Source organism: Aptenodytes forsteri, unplaced genomic scaffold (assembly GCF_000699145.1).
Source record: "Aptenodytes forsteri isolate BGI_AS27 unplaced genomic scaffold, ASM69914v1 Scaffold82, whole genome shotgun sequence".
In the NCBI taxonomy this organism is placed as follows: Eukaryota; Metazoa; Chordata; class Aves; order Sphenisciformes; family Spheniscidae; genus Aptenodytes; species Aptenodytes forsteri.
The window spans coordinates 13,969,805-13,990,210 of NW_008795490.1; the positions used below are offsets into that span (position 1 = coordinate 13,969,805).

General features: G+C 39.8%; 1 protein-coding gene across 1 annotated transcript in view; it reads left to right on the plus strand.

Moving 5' to 3' along the window:
• PTPRK (protein tyrosine phosphatase, receptor type K) overlaps window positions 1-20,406 on the plus strand; it is a 340,206-nt gene that overhangs the window by 185,140 nt on the left and 134,660 nt on the right. The gene's annotated exons all lie outside the window — the stretch shown is intronic.

Genomic DNA, 20,406 nt, shown 5'->3' on the forward strand with positions numbered 1-20,406 from the left:
TAGAGTAACATTAAAGGTCAGTTATCTGAAGAAACTAAAAAAGCAGATTGATTGAAAGAGAACAGATTGAATTACTGCAAATGTGATATAGGTAATAAATGAGTGCAGTCATTTCCTGCTTAAGAAGCCTACCTTTGAAAGAGAAAGTTTGCTCATTCTGCTGAAAAGTGCAAATAGCAAAAATTAAATAACACCTTTGAGTCATATTCCCTTTTGTCAAAAATGAAAAAAAAAATTATCAAGTGTCATAAAAATAAATTAGTCGGAATAATCAACTTCCAAGTTGTTTCCAGTACCAAATAAGAAGTAATAATAATACTTGATGCCTAGAAAAGAGTGGAAAATCAGCAATAAAGTACTGTACGATATTATTGTACCAATGTATCGGATGTCTGAGAATTTAAATATTCTAATATTTTGAGCTTTTTAATCAGAAAGATTTTCTTTTCAGTTTCTCCATTTCTAATCCCAAGGAGCTAGGGTGCTTGCAAAACTCTATGACAGCAGCATGATCTATGGCACATAAAATGGTCCCCGAGTTCTGTAATGCAAGAAGTAATGTGGGATTTGCCACGTGAGTGCTTGAGACAGCCTAACTCAGAAGAGCAAGAAAATAAAATCAGTCCAGGGGCCTCCAGAGTGTGATTTTTCAGAAGTGTGGAGGTACATCAGTTGTATGGGCATAATTAGAATTATGAGTCTTAAGACTTCCAAAAATCCCATTGCGTTCCTGTACGCGTTTTTATCTCAGAATATTTTTCTGAGTACTGGCGAGTTCCTTCCTTAAAAACAAACAAGTTTTTACATTACTTAACTTGCTTCTAATAATTTTACCTTATTTTGTTGCTGTATTTTGACTGCAAACTTTGCTTTACATATAGATGCCTTGAGGCATTATTGTTCTTCATCTTCTTACTATTGGATCTCTCTTGGATGGTACCCCCTTGCCTTCCCCAGCCTTCTTTTCGGCAGGGAGAGCGGAAAAGATCACACAAGGCCTCTTTGCCTACTGCCATGCAAAGCCAGCCATGCGCATTACCTTGAATCCCCCTTGTTGGCAATTTAATCAGAGCTGCTTGACTTTTCACTGAAGAAAATGAGGTCTGCTCATTGTACTGGCGGAGATTTTGAGGGAGAGAATTGCTGGCTGACGGGCATTAATTAACTAACTGCTGGAGTGCTAATACTTTTGGGGCAGTACCAAGGTTTTGATGATCTGTCTCTTCTCTCCTTGGACATATATCTGCAAAAGTATATTCTGCCTAGATCATGAAATGTGAATACTTTAAAATTAGCTGTGGTGAAACTGCCTAGAGAGAGTGGTACGGGCCAATTGGCACAGACACTAAAACTGGAATTATAAGTCAAGTTTCTAGTTCCCAGCTTCATGCTGATTCACTGGTAAAAATAGTGATATTAATGTTAATATAAGGCAGTAGGTCAAATTCTTTCATAACCATTATCTACTGTGTGGGGTTTTTGATGTGTTATGGTGATGCCAAGCCTCCTGTCTTAAAGTAACAGTGGAGTCTTCCCAAGGGAGCTGGTGTCTTGACATGCGCTGCAAAAACCAGAAAATTATTTGACTGGGTAAAGAAATGTCAGGTTTGTGTAACAGGATCTGATGTCTAAGCTGTAGGCATCAGGCTCATAGCAACCCATCTGATTTAGCCTGTAAACCAACTGTTGCCCCCCAAACTGTTCAAAGTTAATTACTGTCTGCAATTTTTTTACTGCTAGTTTAAAAATAATGAATGTACAGTGCTTAGAAACCATTAACTGTGTAATACTGAGCTTTACTACTTTCATTTCTGTAGCCATGTAGGAGATGATTTGGCTTTTTCTTGGGCTGAATTATGCTGTGCCATAGAGGACTGTAACAGTACTAATTTGCTTGAAATGTGGTTGAATTTATCACAGCCAGCACACGCTTGTATGTGTTTTCTTTCCTGTCTGATTTCACAAATACAAAAGAAGATAAAAATTACTTTCCCCCCTTTGTTCTTGCAGTTCCCCCCTTCCCAACCCATATGAAAAGTCATCTTTCGGAGTGTGTTCTGAATTCACATTAGTAATACGACTTACTGTGTGTTTTATTTTTAAATACATTATACCAAAAAAGTGAGGCTGAGTGGGTGTCTTGTGGGGGTTTTTTTGATTATTTTATTTAACTATAAGAAAAACTATAAAAGCATTTTACTAGTGGGTGTTGTATGAAGAAAAAGTATTGATGAAAGCCAGTCTCCTCGGTGTCTATTCGAGCTGCCTGTGACAGCTACTGTTGTTTAACCATCTAACCTACTTCCCCTCTCACTGTAGACATTGACCTTATAAGCTCAAAGTATTTAGAAGTTAATGGCCTGTTATACAAGTCTAAGCGTTCATGGTGATGGGATATTAAGTTATTAAATGTATTTTGCTGTGTAACTAAACCTCAAGTTGTGCTCATAAATAATCGCTTAATTTGTTAGTTTAAATTGAGCGCATCTATTTTTCTGCCTCCGTAGTCCTTGTTGTGTTAGGAGTAGTATTGAAATGCGAGTCTGGTAAACATCAGCATAAATCTCTTGCCTTCCCTGAGATAGTGAAAGAAGTGCAGATCATCAGGGTTTTTCCCTTGAAAATAGAAATTTCAAAATTAACAGATTAAGGAAGATAAATTCAGCAGCAGTATGTTCTGTCAAGACCCTTACATGTCCCTGTCAAGCCTCACTGAATTTCATTTTACATTTTGAAATTTTCGAAGAGTTAAATTTGAATTGAAGCTAATGTTACTGACAAGAGGAAAATAGAAGCAATTGGTTTGCACTAAACAAGTTTGAATGGTTGTTAATGTGAATGACTTTCAGGCAGCGAATGTCAGAGAACAGTAGATTACTTTCTTTACCTCGGGCATTTTAAACCATCTCCTGTGGTAGGCCTGACATTATTTTTTTTTTTTTCTCTTGAACACGGGAAGCAAAGTAATTGGAGTCTGGTAATTTCAGCCCATGGCTGATGAAGATAAATCATAACGAGCTACTGGAATGCATACTGACAATCCGCATAGGGCTACTAGAACATGAACTCTCACTAATGCATTATTCAAATTTTGTTTCCTTCTGATTCATATTCTAGAAGGCCCCTGAAACTGTTAATTATGAAGCCAACTGCCATTTGTTATTCTGCAGAAATTTCATGCCAGAAACCAATTGCTTCAAAACGCCTTTGCTTTGTTTCCAGGACTTGGGCACCCGAGCGCCGTGCTGCTCGCTCGACGGTGCCGGTGTGGGTGCGCAGGCTCGGCTTATTTGTCTGTGGGGAGCGAGAGCTCGTTTTTTTGCTTCCGAGGGAAGTTGCCCTCCATCTGAAACAGGCAACTGCTCCTCCTGGCAGACGGTCAAGTTGTTCAGTCCCGGCATTTGTTTCCATTAAGGTGTGGCTGGCTGCCTGTGGAAACTCATCCCAGGCGATGCAGCTGAAGACTAGCCGTGCAGCCTCACCGGGTTTCAGCTGGATCCACCTGGTCGCTTGGGGTTAATGCTTGACCCGAGGGAAGGAATGCGAAACTGGCCACAGGGCAGGAATGTGGCAATGAAGTTTTAGGTTGGGTTACGATTCCAGGGAATTGCACCCTTTGTGACTTTGTGCCTTTTCAACCCTTCCTAGCTGGTGATCCTCTCCCAGCCTTGATCCTCATGGCTGGTCTGGGCAGTCTTCAGTAGCAGGACCTTCCAACCATATGCGATGGCTCTGGCTCTATCCTTCTCTGGGAAGGAAAAGCAGATACACCCCAAATATTTTCCACATAAAAACTCTCCTGTTGTTTCAGCTAGTTAAAGCAGACACCGGTGGCAGTGCCACATCACCGGGTGGTGGGGGGAGGCAGCGGGGGGACTGGTGGAAATGTCATTTTTTCTTTGGCTACTCCATCTCTTGTCCTTGAATCTAAGCAGTGGCGTAGTTTGCATCCCACAGCAAATTACCCAGTAGGCAGATTGACTTATTTCTGTGGTCTCGATTGCACTCATAGTAATGCTTGATGAAATTGTTTATGCAAATAGTGTATTAACTGAAAGACACAGCGCTGTATTGATCAAAGCTATTTTCTTGTTTTGATGCAATTTATCCAGTAGTTTCAGCTGAGGAGAAATATTGGGAGCCTAAATTTTTCATTTCAGTGGTTTCAAAATGGAATTGCTCCACTTGTTTGATTTTGAAATAATGTTTTGTTTTGAAATTGAGCTAAGCTAAATTTTTAAAAGGATAAAAACTACCTGGCAACAATTATATTGTGAGACATCTAGTTTTACTTCAGTTTTACTGAAACTAATTTTTCCTTTTATTGTTTTTCTTTGCCCCCTTTTTTCTTTCTTTTCCCTATTTTTTTGGCTTTTGAACTGAAAATACCTCACAGCTCTGCATGTGAGCATTCCTTGGGGTCGTACAGAGAATTGTTTCATTTTACATCTCACTACCTTGTTTCCTTCCCCTGTGTTTCACAGCCAGGGAATAGTTCACTGCCACTGGTAATTTTCAGGGGACCAGAAAACACAGAGGAGGAGAATGGGCGGCTCTCGGGGGAAGGGGGAAGCCGCCTCTGATTCAGGACCAAGCCTGTCCGTGTTTCTGATTGAAGATTTCACCTGCCACTTGCTATCAAAAGCCCTACGTATATCCAAAGAGGATATTTATGTGAAGAAATGCTTTCCTTTTGAAAGAAAAGGGGGAAATCACCTATCATGTTTCACAAAAATACCAAAGAAATGATTCACAAGTCTGCTGGCTTCCCCCCCAAATTCAGCATTTCACTTGTGCCTGGGTAATTTTGCCGTGAGCCCTGCGAGGTTTATTCTCCCTGGGGAATCGCGCCAGTGTAGAACAGCTCTTCCAGTTAGTCGGTCCCTCTCCAACACCTCTGTTTTGTGGCTGGGAAGTTGCGATTTGGTGTTGAACTCTAGAACTTGCCTGCAGAATCGCGCTGTATTTGCTTCTGTTGTTGCCACGTGCTTCAGGGGACTGTTTGTACCTGCATGAACCTGGATTTTGAGGCTTGTGGTGGGAAAAGGAAGAACCTGGGGCAGCAGGCGGGGGAATTTTGGGGATTCTAAAGCTTAAATGGTTTTTCAGCACCAGAGGTCGTGTACCCTGGGGAAAGGTGCATACAGACTGAAGCATTCAGCTTAGGCATTTAAAATGTTAGCCAACTAGCTCATTTTCCTCATAGCTCTACGTTTATGAACTATGTTGCAGTTGCAGAGATGGTACGCAGGCTAGCTCAGTGGAGATGCTCCATCAGTCTCTGACCACCAAACCAGTGTTTAACTGGTAGTATAAAGTTGGTGCTTCCATGTAGATCTAGTATCGCTTTATGACTGGTAATTAATTGGTAGCTTCATCTAACATACCTCTGAGGATGTTTTATTACTCCAATGTGGATAGCCTGGCAAGTGAGATAAGGGGCTCTGACCAGAAGGAAATTTGGTCTTAACATTTGCAGCTTTTCTCTGCAGACATCTTAAGACCATCTGAGCAATGGTTATGATTTATAGCCCTTTTGGTTGAACCATTTTATTTGAAGTCTTAGAACTTTAAATGGTTATGAAGGACTGCTGCTTGCTAGAAAGAAGCCATATTTTTAAGTGCAAGTATTTTAACAGCTGCTAAAAAAAAGTCATGTGAACCAAGAACAGTGAAAGCCCATTTTCAAAATGGTAGTCATCAGAAAGGAAATTTATATCATAAATCTCAAATCTACTTTTGCCTAGTCATTGATTTCTTCAAAACTTGTCACTGTATCATATTGAAAAGAAATCAGTATTTTTAAACAGTATGTACCACTTTATTGACCACTTCTGGAGAGGTTCTAAAGACCTTTTTTTAAGTTCTTTCTAGTATGTTACTTTTAAAATTATTTGTTACGTGAAGTTATGAAAGTTTGGGAAAATCTGCTTATTATATGGGAAGACAGGCATTAATGTGAATTGTAATGCCAGGCTCGTGAGCCTGTATTGTTTCATACTTAGCCAAACACTAAGAACCATATGACAGTGAACGCAAAAACAAACAAAAAAGGAAGAAGTTAGAAAAAGAAACTATTTACCAAACAAACCGTGTGTCTCATGTCATTCAGTAATAATGGATCCACTTTTTTAATGGCTGGTACTAAGCTAGATAATTATAACACATAAAAATAACACACCCCAGTAAGCAATGAGGACACTGTATCATTTTAAGTAAAAATTAAAATGTAGTAGTGTTTAAATTGCTTCCTGCTATAATCATAAAACACATAATTATCTAGTAGGCAAATGTGGAGAAGTAGGGTGAGTGAGAACTGGGAAAAATATTTTTTGCTTGTATTTGTGTACAAACTGGGGATTTCTAAAATCTATCATACCAATTGTCAGCCTTCAAAAGAAGGCTTTTATCATAAGGCCTACTGCTCACACACAGAAAAGGAAAATCACAAGTTGTTTAGATTATCATAGCCTTTTTTTTTATCCTGTTATTTCAAAATGCTGGATCTGAATAAGGGGGCTTGTGGATTTTTTTTAATTATTATTATTTGGGGGTTTTTGTTCGGTTTTGTTTGGGTTTTTTTGAGTACCCTGGTCTCTTCTACTGTATAAATTTAGCTGGGAATTGAAAATCTTGTGTTTGATCTCTCAGTCTATTGCCATGGAAATGAAGAGTATTCCAGAAATTCTTGCTTTCTGCATTTGTCGACTGATTCAGAAGGGAGAAAAGGTGAAAAAAAATAGAACATCTTTGATGATGAAGGAGGAAAAAGAGATTGTCGGAAGTGTTGTATTAGGGTGACTATTTTGCATTCTTAAAAACTTCATTGCATTTAAATTCCATATGTGATTTTTAGTGCTATATATAATACCGATTCTAACTATTTTTAATTATATTTTTAACACGAGCTGCTAGTGGAATTTCAGCATTAATTGTGCATTCATTTGTGACTTTTAATACATGATCAACTACTTTGCTAGTGCATTTGAGTGCTAGTCAGCATTTGAGTCAGCAAAAATATTAATGATTTGTAATGATGTTTGGCTTTTAAGATAGCTAGCTAGAACTGGGCATGTTATATGACGTCTTATGTTAGGCACGGCTTCAGTTAAACTTCAGCATTAAATGATGCCTATTTCTCCCAAATTCCTTGATTCCAAGCAATTTCTGAATAGAATGGGAAATCATGAATGAACTAAGTCAGCGTTAGGAATAGAAGAATTCAGATCTTAAAAGTCCAGCCCAGGTGAAAGCTAACAGAAATGGGGACAATTAACAGAGTTTTCAAGCACTTTGTTCTTTAACTGTGGTAAAGAGTTGCAAACAGTAGAAAACAGCCATAAAGAAGCTGGGGAATTATGGAGAAAAAATGCGTTTCAGAAATGTGAAGTACACAGCACTCACATGAGACATGCTGCCTCTCCAAAAGAGAGCTCAGGAGGAAAGTGAAAGCATGGAGAATTTGGCTGTACTTGGCTGTCTGGGTTTTTTTTGGTTTTTTTTTTTTTGGGGTTTTTTTTTTAATTAATTATGCCATAAAGGCGCTTAATTTTTTCCCCAGCTCTTCTAGCTTCCTTGCTGCTTTGTCTTATGCTATTTCTTCATTAGTGAAATGGAAGATGCTGTAACATAACATTATTTCCCTGTTAGTAAGAAAATAATATTTTGCAATATTGTATCAAGAGCAAAAGCCCTTGAAGTGGCTTTCCTCTTGGTGAGACCAAGGCTACAGTGAGGTGTCATCTAGAGCACAGTGTTTCGATATCACAGGATGGAGAAGGGCTTTGATTAGAAACTATAGACCATGGCCAGTTTACACAGGTAAATTATTAGGAGACTTGCAATTAATCCCAGATAAAGCAGCAAATGTGTCAAATAAAATGCAATACTGTGAGCAGACCAAAACTTCGGGAGAATAAAGCTCTGATGGTGAGTGCTAGAGAAAACCCACAGTGGTTATATTCTTGAGAAAGAGAGGCAAGTAGGGTCTTAAGTCCAATCCCCAGAAACAGCAAGGACAGTGGTGCGCACGAGGTGTTACCTGTAAATGTAGTGGTAGACTAGAACTGTGGCTGTGAAGCCATTCTGAAACATCTGTCCCACATGTCTTTGGAGCACTGGTGGGCTGTGGCATACCGCCAAGAGCTCTCCAAACATAAACAGCAAAATGGAAGGGGGAAACAAGACCATATATACATAGGTGCTGCCTCATACACGGGCTAGCAAACAAAAACCAAAAGTAGAGAAGAGCAGCAGTACCCAAAGGCTAGCCTGCTTTGCATTTGGGAATGAGCAGCACCACTGTGCAAAGCTGTCCGTAGACCTTCCCTGTCCCCCGTCTCCTCCCTGCAAGAGTCCCAGGGATTCTTTGGATAATCTAATCTGAAAACCTTTGCTCTTAGTCTCAAGCATTTGATAAAAATGCAGGAAAGTGAAGTCCGGAGCTAAACAACACAAAGATGCACAGCTAGCTGAATAAATTTGGAAAGAGGTAGCCGCAGCTGTGACTTCCCTCAAATAGTTGCCGATTATTTCCTCGTGCCCTGTCCACAGTTAGGAATTTCTGGGGTAATCTATAGGTTGTGGGAAGCTGCTCTCGGGGTGATCACCTCACAAGGTGTAGGGCGGAACTAACTTCTGAAGAGATAGATAAATACTGCACAGCTACCTTCACTGGGATATTAGTAGTGTGTGGAAGAAATCTATAGGATTCCCAAGCAGACTTTGTTCAGTAAGCAGCTTCGTTCCTAGGCAGTGCCTGCCTGTCTTGCGCTGTTTGTGAGGTCTCTTTCCCTCCCTGTTCTTTTTGTCATTGTGTATCTCTCTTGCTATCCAGCCAGGGAATTGCTGTGAACAAAGGGTCATAAGAGAAGAGAACCTAATTTGCTCTGCCCACAAGAGATGCTCTGTGTAAATAAGGAGAGATAATGGAAAACTACCTTCTGTCCTGAAAAGTTCATGTGAATGACTCACGGGTGGAAGCACAACCAGTATTTGAAAGAGAATTTTGTGACAGTGACTAATCTTTTCCTGGTGTAGGAAGGCAGGGATGCCATACAGAATACTGAGGCTCCCTCAGATATTTTTTTCTAAATTTTTTTCTTGTTTAATTCTAGAAGTGAGGAGGACTGGAACATAATCCTTTTGTAAACTGTCATTATTAAGCCCTGGAAAAGTGCTATTTTGATTATGCTGGTGCTGCTTCTTTCCAAAATTGAATGTATTGTGTTTCAGAGCCCTACCCTATATGTCTACCCTGAGGAGTAAGAAATACGTGGGGAACTTGCAAGGTCAGAGACAGTACAGTGTAGAAATCTGCTGCTTTTGTTTCATAATCTCAAGTATATATTTCCTGCCTCCTTCCTTATTCAGTGAAGATACATAAAGGCTAAATGTGGCAGAAATTGAGCTTAAAGCAAGTTTCGAACACAAAACCACAGATTTATAATAGAACTTGGCAAGTGGATGTTATCTTTCATCCAGAGATCACAACCTACAATGTGTACTTTGGGGATTGCAGCCGCGCCTGGCTGGACAGGGGGATTCGGAGTTCTCCTCTGCCTTTCCTCTTTTTAAAAAAAGTCCTTATCGGTTTGATTGCTTTTGACCAAAGGATACGTGTGTGAAAACTTACTTTTTTTGGGGAAAAAAAGAACACTCGAAGGTTAGTGACTACATTACTTGCATTTGAGAAAAAAAAAAAAAAAAAAAAAGGAAGGAAACAAATTTCACTTGCTGCAAAACACGTGCATCAGCCAGACATAGAATCCACTTTCTTTTCCTGGTCCTGCCATGAACATTAGGCATACTGTATGTTTTATATACATATGAACAATGTATTTGGTGTAGCAGCAGCAAGCTACCATTTTTACATCAGTTAAGACCAGAATGCCACTATTAAAACTGCTTTATAGCTAGCAGGCACCCTATATTGTTTGCAAAGTAGCAGTTACTGTAACCCACATTTTTTGCAGGGGCTTTTGTCTAGCTTTATGTTTCCCTTATGGAACTAAGAGGTTTATTAATAAGTAGCACAGCGTACTGGGTACGTGTCTTATTATTTGGGAGGCTGCTGATGTTGAGCTGAGCAAAAAAAAAAATTGTGGTGAGTTCCTGGCTCATAGTCGTGATTTTTTTAAAGTGGTTTTGTAATTTCTAAATATGCATATGCTGTTCCCTTTACTGATCTTTCTGAAATTTTTAGCTTATCTGTTTCCAACAGGTTCCTTAGATGGAGACATTGTTTGAATGGTCTGTTAGGTGTCCCCTCCCTCGGTATTTGCTCCAGAAATCTCTGACTTTCAGCAGGGAAGAGGAAAAGAGCAACTTGGCCTGTGCATAAGCCAGCATCAAAGGCAGGTCAGTTGCTCAGGGCTGCGCACGCTCGTCCAAGCGGAACTGCCTCGCTTTTGAGGTCTGCCAGGGGTCGTCCCTCCTCCGAGGGAGAGGGGGGGACCGCCTATTCAGTGGGTTTCTTGGCATACAGATGAAGTTTTATGAAACTGCATTGTGTTTCTTAGCCTGTACCGGGACCAATAATAGCATGGCTAAAGAATTAATATTTTAAAGTTGTCAACACAATCTATTTTTCAGCGTTCGTCAGTGTATTTCACTGAAATTCTGCCCCTGCCAAAGGAGGTCGGACTTCAAACCAGTCGATACACACTGTGTATTGGTGCAATATGCTGAAGAAATCAGCAGAAGAAAACTATCTCCTTTACCATATGTTGCGGTTGCATCTTAAATGGTTATTCTCTGACACAGTGATCCAAGCATTTATTGACGAGTCCGCAAAATTTTGATGGCATTGTGTTTTTCAGGAGGAAACATTTCTCAAGATCAGAATTTAGGGGCCATCCAGTGATTTAAATTCCATCTTCGCTGGCAACGTTATAAAAGTATTGTTTATTTCTAGAGACTTTTCAGCCCATATTGTGCAATATCAGTTACGCTGGCTGTAGCATAATTGAGTGCCGCAGTAATTCTTGTATATCTAGTCCATGAAGCATGCTAGTATGATTTTTTTTTTTTTTTTGAGAAATCTTTTATTATTGCAAGCCGTTATTCCCATTAGATGATGGCTGTGAAGCATTTTTTAAGCCTGGAAGCAAGTCTACAAATGTAGGTAAATTCTGTCAGGGGCGTGAAGGCTGAAGCAGTAGGAATAGGACAGCCAGGCAGGAGGTAAAACTAGTGTTGCCTTCAGACCCTTGTGATATTTGTGCAAATTTCTGCCCAACAGAACTGAAGCCCTTTCTCCATTATTGTAGCTGTATGCTCTGTCCTGAGACCAAAATGAAACCCTGCATTTCTACTATAGAATAAGCAAAGTCAGTGGGGAGCTGTAAGTCAATAGATAGGTCTTTCTTGTGAGCAAATAAAGAATCTGTTTTTCAGCTACAGGTTGTTCTTCTGCTTGTGACGGCTGGTGTATTTTAAGGAGCCCATCACCTACTCCAGGAGCAATAGAGTAAAAAATACTTTGATGCTCTTGTCTGAACTGTGATGAAATCCAACCACTGCACGTTGCTGCTTTTGGAGAGAGAGATAAAAGTGAAGATCTCCCAGGTGGTATAGATAACTGTGCTGGATGGTTGAGGGATTTGAATGTCCCATGCATATGCTGGCTTCAAAAATCGTATCTTGGAAGCTCATAAATTGGAAAGCATAAAAATTATCCCTGTGTTCAGTAATGACATACATCTGAGCAAAAGTTAATTGAAGGACAACTACGCAGAAGGCAGCCTGGTGGTGGAGTTTCATAGCAAAGTATTTGGCGTCAATACGATTTAAGGTATAGGAGTGGAGGTCTTTGCTTATTGGTTTTTGAAAGCCAGATGAGTTCCTTGACTGGGTTTGCAGCACAACATAAACACAGTTATATCAGCACCTCTGCGGGGGTGATTTCTGAAATGCAGGAGCTGTGGTGGGTGGCCACGTGTGCGGTCAAGATATCTGTAGACTTGTATCAGGTTGGAGGCCCGTGTAGCTTTTCACCCCGAGTGTGGAGGGACGGAACAATAACAGACCTCTGCAGATTCCCATGGGAAAGGGAAGTGGGAGATGTTCAGTATTCCCAATTAGTTTTCTATTTTAGGAACCACCTGAGTTACGGAATCTCAGTTACTGCTACAAAACTCTTCCTGGAAGTAAAACAGCCTTGCTGGTGGGCAGGGGGAGCTGGTGGGCGGGGAGGAGCTGAAGGAAGGAGATTGGGAAATTGGTTATAGGTGTTTACTTGCAGTTTTCACAACTGGATTTTACAAGTTGTTCTACACAGCACAAGTCATTTTTTAAAAACCCCTACCTAGATAGTATTCCAGAAGCGATGCTTATTACATAGCTGGGTATCTTATGGTGCCTTTTTCAGGTGAGTGAAGACTTCAGAGTTGAGCTGAAGAATGAACCATTAGTAGGTCTCTGCAGAGCGATTATTCACCGAAATGCCCAGCAAAACTGTATTCCGTAGTATACAGAACTGTATTTTTGGTTGTTTTGTTTTGTTCAGAGGTCCCTTATTCTGAGAGGAGTGTGATCTTGTTTAAGAGCACATGTTCAGCTATTGTTATTGCAATATTGCTGCTGCTTGATCTTGATCTGCTTAGAAATTACTTTTCTTCAGGAACATGCCAGAGCCAAGAGTAATAACTTTGCAGTAGAATATAAATTGGTTGAGTTCTAATGAATAATTGCTGCTCACTTGTAACAAGTGAAACTCCAAGGCATAGCACCAAGCATATTTTAAAAAGAAAATGTCTTATTGTTGTTTTCATTCTTTCAGTTGGACCCGTGGAGAAAACACTGTGGTGTTTTTTCCTGTGTGCGGTGTGGTTGGCTGGCCATCTGCTGTTAGGAGAATCACAAAACGATTACAGGATGGGACAAAGGACTTCTCAACCATAAAAATGTGTCAGTACATGTTTAGTGAACGCTAAGGTTTACTTTTATCACCCGTAACACTTAATATAAGGATTACAGGGACCTCAACAGAGAAGATTCTGCCTTTTGGATTGTCTTCAGAACTGGCCTTGATTTATGCAAAAGAAGTAATTAAGGATTTATACGATATGATTGGACATAGTTTTATATAACTCTGTAGCAGAGTGAGTATATATTGTGCGTGCAGAGTGTAACGGTAGGAAAGCTGTACAAACTGTGATAAGTAACAAGTAAACCGTGGGGTTTTTTGTTTTGTTTTGTTTTTACTGAAATCTATAGTGTTTTCTGACTGCTTAGAAACTAATGCCTGGCATGTGTTACTGCTTAATTATATCCTGTTGGGTGATTTACAATACATGCAATCTGATCCAGGAAAGCAATGTTTTTTCAAAATCATAATGTGTTCTTCATCCTTATTAAATCTTTGGATTTTGTTGGAATGTGAGTATGGGCTGCTTTCACGCTCTTCAGTTTGCCCTTGTAAAAATTAAAAAGTTTTTGGTTTTTTTTTTTAGTCTGGTTCTAGTGGTAGATCTTGCCCTGTCAGGTTGTCAGCCATTTCAAACCCTTAGAATCCCCGAACAAATTTAATTACAAATCTTTCTGTGACTGTTCATTTCCAGCATGCTTTTGTTATCTTTCCATCTGTAACTTTATTAAGGGTGATTGCCCTGTAATTCCTTGCTTCTTGCTCCACCTCTGGCTGAGCAGTCAGACTCTTAGAGGTGCAAAAATGTGTAACCCCTTCTCTGCTGAATCTTTTGAGGAGACTGAAAAACTGTGACATTAAGGCAGAATACATGAACAGTTTCTGTTTTAAAAAAAAAAAAACCACAAAAATCCCCAAGAAAAAAACCCCAAACCAGAAAAAAAAAACCAAACCAAAAAACCCCAAAAACCCAACAAAAAAAAAAAGAAACCCAAAAAACCCAAAAAAAGTTTTACTTGTGTCAAGAGTCATAATGCGTTTAGCAGGATTTTGAATAGGATTTAGTAGCTTCTTAATCATTTATTTGGCTCTTGTAGGCTACTTCTAAGGCTACCAACAGTGTGGTTTGAGTATTTGCTAATGTTAGAGAACCATAACTAGGCTAGCTGATGCGTTCCACAGGCTATTTTCCTTCATGTTTCTTAATTATGAATGGTTAGCTTGAGTGGGCTGTGTTTTTGACAACCTTCAGAAGAATAATGCAAAAAAGTCATTCCAAAGCCCCTGTTTGAATGTGGTACAGACTACAGGGATATGACATCTCTTTTGTGTTGTTTGTTATTGAATATCTCAGCCTTCACTAACTGATGCTGTTTTTCATGGTGCAGGTAACTTTGATGTGGTTTTTGTCATATAAAACAAAAGTATAAAATTTAATACAAAAGCTGTAGGATAGCTGAAAAAACACCTTAGTGACTCCGAAGCCCCAAGTGTTTGAACTGCTTTTGAAATATTTTCTCACGTTTGTCACAATTTCTCTAGCGTTGGCTCTGATCGTTCTAAAAATTCAGGTGGCATTACATCCCAGCCCTGCAAATAAAATTGTCTGTAAGTATTCATTTGAGTAGTCCCAGCAGAATTACAGCAATTCAGCTGAACTGTGTTTGTATGCAAGGTTAAGACCAAAGAGACAGAAGATGTTGCTAGCCATGTTGAAGGGAGTATTTTATGGACCAAGAAATGGATTCTGCAGGGGTTCATTTAGGACCCTGCAGGGTTGTCTGAATGACAACATGGATAAAGAAGAAAACATGGTTAACAAAATGAAACACACTTAATAAAACAAGAAGAGGTAGATAGTAATACTATCTATTAGTTCCTAATCTGGTTTTCATGCTGTAGCACTGACTTTGTTCTGGTCCTTGGCCATCCTAACATGCCAAACTGACAAAGTTTTATCAGAGTTAGGTTTACTTTGCGCATGAAACAGTGACTAAAGTTACCTAAAATGGTGACTAATCAGTAGCATCTTCCATGCGATCTATATTTTGTAACATTACTTTCTTAAAATATCCTAACAGTCATTAATTTCTGAAGACAGTGGGCGGTATTTGAGAGACAGGAAAGAGCACACACAGCCCGCCCCAGGGGGGCAGGAGAAGCCCACGGGATTTTTCCCTTGCTTCTTCTCCTGTGCTGCTACTGCCAGAGAACAGAATATCTGTACTGAGGTTTTCATGGGAAAAGGAGGAGATGGGTGGTCTTCTCTGGATTTGCCAATATTTTCATGGTATTTGTTTCATTTTATTTTCATGGTATTTCAATATTTTCTTTCAACCCTCAAAGGGATAAAGTACCGTTATGAAAGTATAAAAGATGAGAAATAAAATGACATTATAGCTGGCTTGTCAGAAATGAACATCTAGAGCATGCTTAATTCTTCTTTCCCCTCTGCCCCAAATTGCACAGCTCATTGTTGCTTTAAAATGTCTTTTGAACTGTTATTCCCAAATTGGTTGAAGTAGCCCAGGTAAACTTGAAGCATCAATGTCAGACTTTGGGAGGGCTGTACAGAGCGTGGGGTTGGGAGGGAAACTCCCCTCCGGTCTGCCCTGCCTGCCCAGCATGCATTACACAGCACCCCTTGTCCTTTCCACTGGATATTGGGAAAAGCCGTGCTGCAGGGCTACTGCCAGGGACATGGCGAAACATGCGTCACGGCTTCAGAGTGCCCATGGCTTTTTCATGGTTTTGGAGCCCGCTTATCAGGTCCAGCTGGTTAATAGGCTAATGAGTGTGTGAAGTGAGAGTCAGGAGAATGAGCAAGCTGCTTCTGCTGTGGCAAGAGAGGAGGAAATGAGACCCAAGGGAAGGCTAAGCTTCCTGTGCTGGAGTCATGCCTGACTTGGATTACACGTTTTAGTTTAACAGTCCTGTAGATCAGGCTTAAGGTTCAGCAGGCTTGGTAGTTTCTGGTCCAGTAGAGTTCGAAAACAGAATGAAATTTTGCGTTACAGAGGTTGGATGATCCATAAAGGATAGAATTATAGTTTTCCGGACATAAAACCTAAACAACCTTTTTAATATATACAGTTGTTACTGAGTATGGCATTTGGGTAAATTCAAATACCACTGGGCACAGAAAAAGACATTATACGAAGGATTTTAACATTATGTTTTACATTGAGTGTCCTGATTTGTCTGCTTAAAGAGCAAAAAGAATAAAAATAGGGAAAGAAATATGGAACTTAATGAATATTTAGGCTATTTAACCTATTTTGTTGGTTGACTGCTGAGAATTTTCTCTGTCTTAATCAGAGATCTGTAGTTTGAGCCCGTCTTCCCTCCTGCACTTTTTGTTATTTTGGAATACGGTTTATGGTCATGCTTTGGACTGTGTAGTTGCAAACAGGTCTACAGGGAGGAATCAGGCATAGTTTTTGTTCAGAAATGTTGATGGTTTTCGTGATGATTACCACAACTACAAAAAGGTCTGAGACAGGATAGGCTCTCCCTTTTTCCCTCATTATCCCTTGCAAAATACACCCTTTCGACCGCAGCCTTTGTCTTTCTGTTTTGTTACATTTATAACATTTGGGGAGCCACTAAATTGCTTCATGACGTCTAGCATTCTTTCTTTTTCCTTCTTATCTTCTAAGTAACAGTTTTCTATATGGCTGTGCATAACTACGCTAGTTATGCATGGCAGATCAGACCACCATCCAGCCTGACTTTGGCCAAACCTCCCACAGTCTGGTGCTGTTGGCCAACACAGATTTCTGATCTCGTTAGTCTCTGAAATACCTATGTCTTGCCTCATTGTCACAACCAGGGCTGGTGACTACTCTAGTTTTGTGTCACCTAGTTCTCGAGTTTACATTTTAAGTTAATTTAGCAATATCTTCTGACCTAGATTCTCAAGGGAAAGCAGAAACAAAGTCTGAGGCCGCTTTAGGGAGGAGAATGAGCTTTCTTGTACCATAGCACATATGCAGGCAACTGGTGCCAAGTGGAGCTTATGTCTTTGAGTAGTATTTTGGATATCCTGGCCCCATGTAGGATGTGGAGGCAAGAGTCCGGAGCTATCCTGCAGGGAAAGGGCATGACAGTTCTCTGTTCTCAAAAATCAGGAAATCACGGAGAAATGCTGCCAGGTTGTTGTCATGACCCCTGTGCCCCTCTGCAGAATACAGGCACCTGCAAGTAATTTGCTTCACCAAAGGGGATGGATGCACTTGCTGATTGAGGTAGAGCTGTATTTACCATGACTAGAGCTGTTAGTTAAGCCAAAATCCTATGTAAAAAAAGTATATTAGAACACCAAACTCATTGGGAGAGAAGAGAAAGGATAAGGCTAGATCCAAGGCATAAAGATGGTATGTGCCCCTACCAACCACACCATATTTCAGGGTAACTTAAGAAAGCCTGAAGGTTTGGGAACGCTTAGAAGTATTGACTGTTAAGTAGAGAGAAGTTCTTAACCTTCATATTAAAGGAAACTATTACATGCTAAAATGAATGTTTTACTTAAGTGTGATTCAGTAATATACATACTTAAGTATGATTGCCATCCCTTCAGGGATTTCTCTCCAACTTCCTATTCAGGTTATATCTGCCTGGCAGATATACGTAATCTTGTTGAAACTTGTGTGAACCTTAGCAGGTTTTAAACTAGCCACCTGGTAGGAGCATTGCTAAAGGAGCAGAGAGCTCTGCAAAAGCTGAAAAACCTATCTAGGTACTGGGCAAGCTCAGAGGGTCCCTGCCTGCACTGAGCTTAGTGCTGCCTCACCTCTGGTCCTACGTAAGTACCTGTGCTGCTAGCATAAAAATAGGATGTAGCCAAGCAGCATCACATGTTTTACTGTGGCATGGGTATCATCTGAGCTTTCAAATAAAAATGAGCTGTTATTAATGCTTTGTATGAAAACAAATAAGATAACTTGAGGCCCTAAAAGAAACTTCACGATCTTAATCTTCCATCCACAACTTCAAATCCTGAAAGTGTCTTTTCTATCACACTCACCAACATCTTGCTTTCCAACGCAAGAACTATCTCGGTGTTTATTACTCCTTTGATTTTTTTTTTTTTTTGCATCTATTTACGATTTGGCCATTGTGGATTTTAAAATCAGCTGTTCCTAATGTAATGACTTTAATGTTAGAACAGATATTTTTAAGTATTGCCAATACCGTTCCACTAAATTATGTCTAATTTGGAGGGGGAAAAGGATAACTGATGAGGGGAATGAAAAATGTGAAAATATGCTAAAACAGAATTGCTTCAGAACTGAGAATCTGAAAGCCAAATCTGCTCTTTTGGTGAACTTCTGGCATGTTTGCTCATTTGTATGCAAGAGTTAAAATTCAGCTTAGATTGAAGGAATGTAGAAGCTGTATCTCAAAATATAACAATGGTACTGAGCTAAAGTAAATGATTTGCTAATTGTAACAAAACAGGGAGAATGTTTCCATTTTGGCCCTCCGGTGGGTGTTTTTTAGGCTGTTCATTTGTATTGAAAAATGTTGATGTTTGAAGCAATTGTGCATTGTGTGTAGATTTTGCAAACAAGATATGAAACTAGCTTCACTGCTCAAGAAAGAATATTAAAGTATTAATTCTACAGCTTGTCATTGCCCCAGTACACATTTGCAACTGCAGCAGTAAAGAAGCACTAGTTTTCTGAGAATTTGCCCATATGTAGTGAGCCCAAAATAACAAATTCAATGGAACAGAATTACAGCCAATGCTAATTTACACTCCAGCTCACTTACCATATAATTTTTTCCTGAAATGTATTCCTATTTTTGAAATGGTTTAAGAGTATCAAAATACTTTAGAATATTTGCTAATATGCTGTGAATTATCACGGTGAACAACATTCACTATGTTTATTCCAACTAATTATACGTTTTTTCTTCCTTTTTAACTCATTTGCTTCCAATGTTAAGAGATTTAAAAATTATCTCCTCTGTGTTACAGAAAATCATCAGTTTTCCTCTGAAATAGCATAGGGCTCCTCTCTGCTGTACCCATACAAGTGTGAGGGGGGGGAAAAAAAGCCAGTCCTTGCTGTAAATAATTTAGAAGCTAAGATTAAAACAGGGGACTGACAGAGATGGAGGTCAAAATACAAGGAAACATGGGGCATTGTTGGCTTAGCCACCTTAGCTTAATGGTTGTCATTTTTTTTGGAGGCATTGTGGTCATGAAAAGTTTTAGATAAGGAATAAGGAGCCTTATATTTCTTCAGGAGGAATTGGACCAAAGCCAATGGGAGAAAGCACTCAGGAACTTGGATAACACTATTACCCGCTTCACAGCTGTGGCCCCGTCAGGGATGGAGGTGTTACATGAAAGATAGTGCGTGACAACCTTGAATGTGTACAAGAGTTGCAATAAATAAGCATTTATTCAAGCAGGCCAGAGTGGGATGGAGTCTTTTGTTAGTTTGGAGGAGTTGTCCTAGGAGGAGAAGTGCAGACCAACAAGCACAGAGATGGGGCTTCTGCAACCAAAGTGGGACTGTCAGGGCAGCCTCCTCTAGCCCCAGAAGCCTTCCTGGTTCTCTTCCACCTTCAACAGCAGCAACAGTAACTTCTCTGTTTGGGATGAGCCCCAGCTGCCTCTTCTTCTCCTGTTTGATACCTCCTGGGCCTTGGTAAGCACAGTGGTGCTGGGTTAGAGGGGGCAGCTGTGGTTGATGTGTGTGTGGTGAGGGTAGGCTGGTGCTGGTTAAAGGATTGGAGAGGACAAGGTGCCACTGGGAGAGGGGCAGGATGAGATGAGGAGGGGAGATGCGAAGGGGAGTACACCTTCATAAAACACCAATCCAATCCTTCTGACAAATTAGACTGGACCATCTCCTTAGCGTTATGATTACTCTAGTTTTGTTGCCAGCTCCCAAAGCTCTTGCAGTATAATCAATGTTCAGCAGACAATGCAGCACCGCTACATGGTGTTATTTCGGAGGGCTTTTTATGAATTCCCACCAGTTTTATGGAAGAGGAGATGGGTATGAGTGTTCATTCCTTGATTCCATTACACTTTGGTGTGTTAGCAGCTTGCTGTAGTACATTTCACTCCAATGTTGATTGGATGAAAGACAATAGCAATAAATATTGCAAAATATAGCATTGTTTTAATATTAGAAAAACTTGGACTTGTTAACATTTAGTCTTTTTGCCATGCTACAACAAATGAACAGAAAATGGTGTTTATTACGATATTTGTTGATTTAAAGTGAGAAATCCATCATTAAAACTACTATTTTCGTCTTGAAAAATGTCACGCGAGACACTCTTGGGTTTGGCTTTGACAGTGCTGGTTACAACCTGTAATAGATTCTTGACATTACTTGATAAATCAGAATTCCCCCAGAATTTTTGCAGTTTTTACCATGGTTATTACGTATTTTCCTATTGTCCAACTGTAATCTATTACTGAAAATAAATACATGGAAATAAAAATGCTGAAGCAGCTCTTTGTCTGGTTTAAAAATTTTCATATAAATATGCAGTAGGATACATGTGCCTGG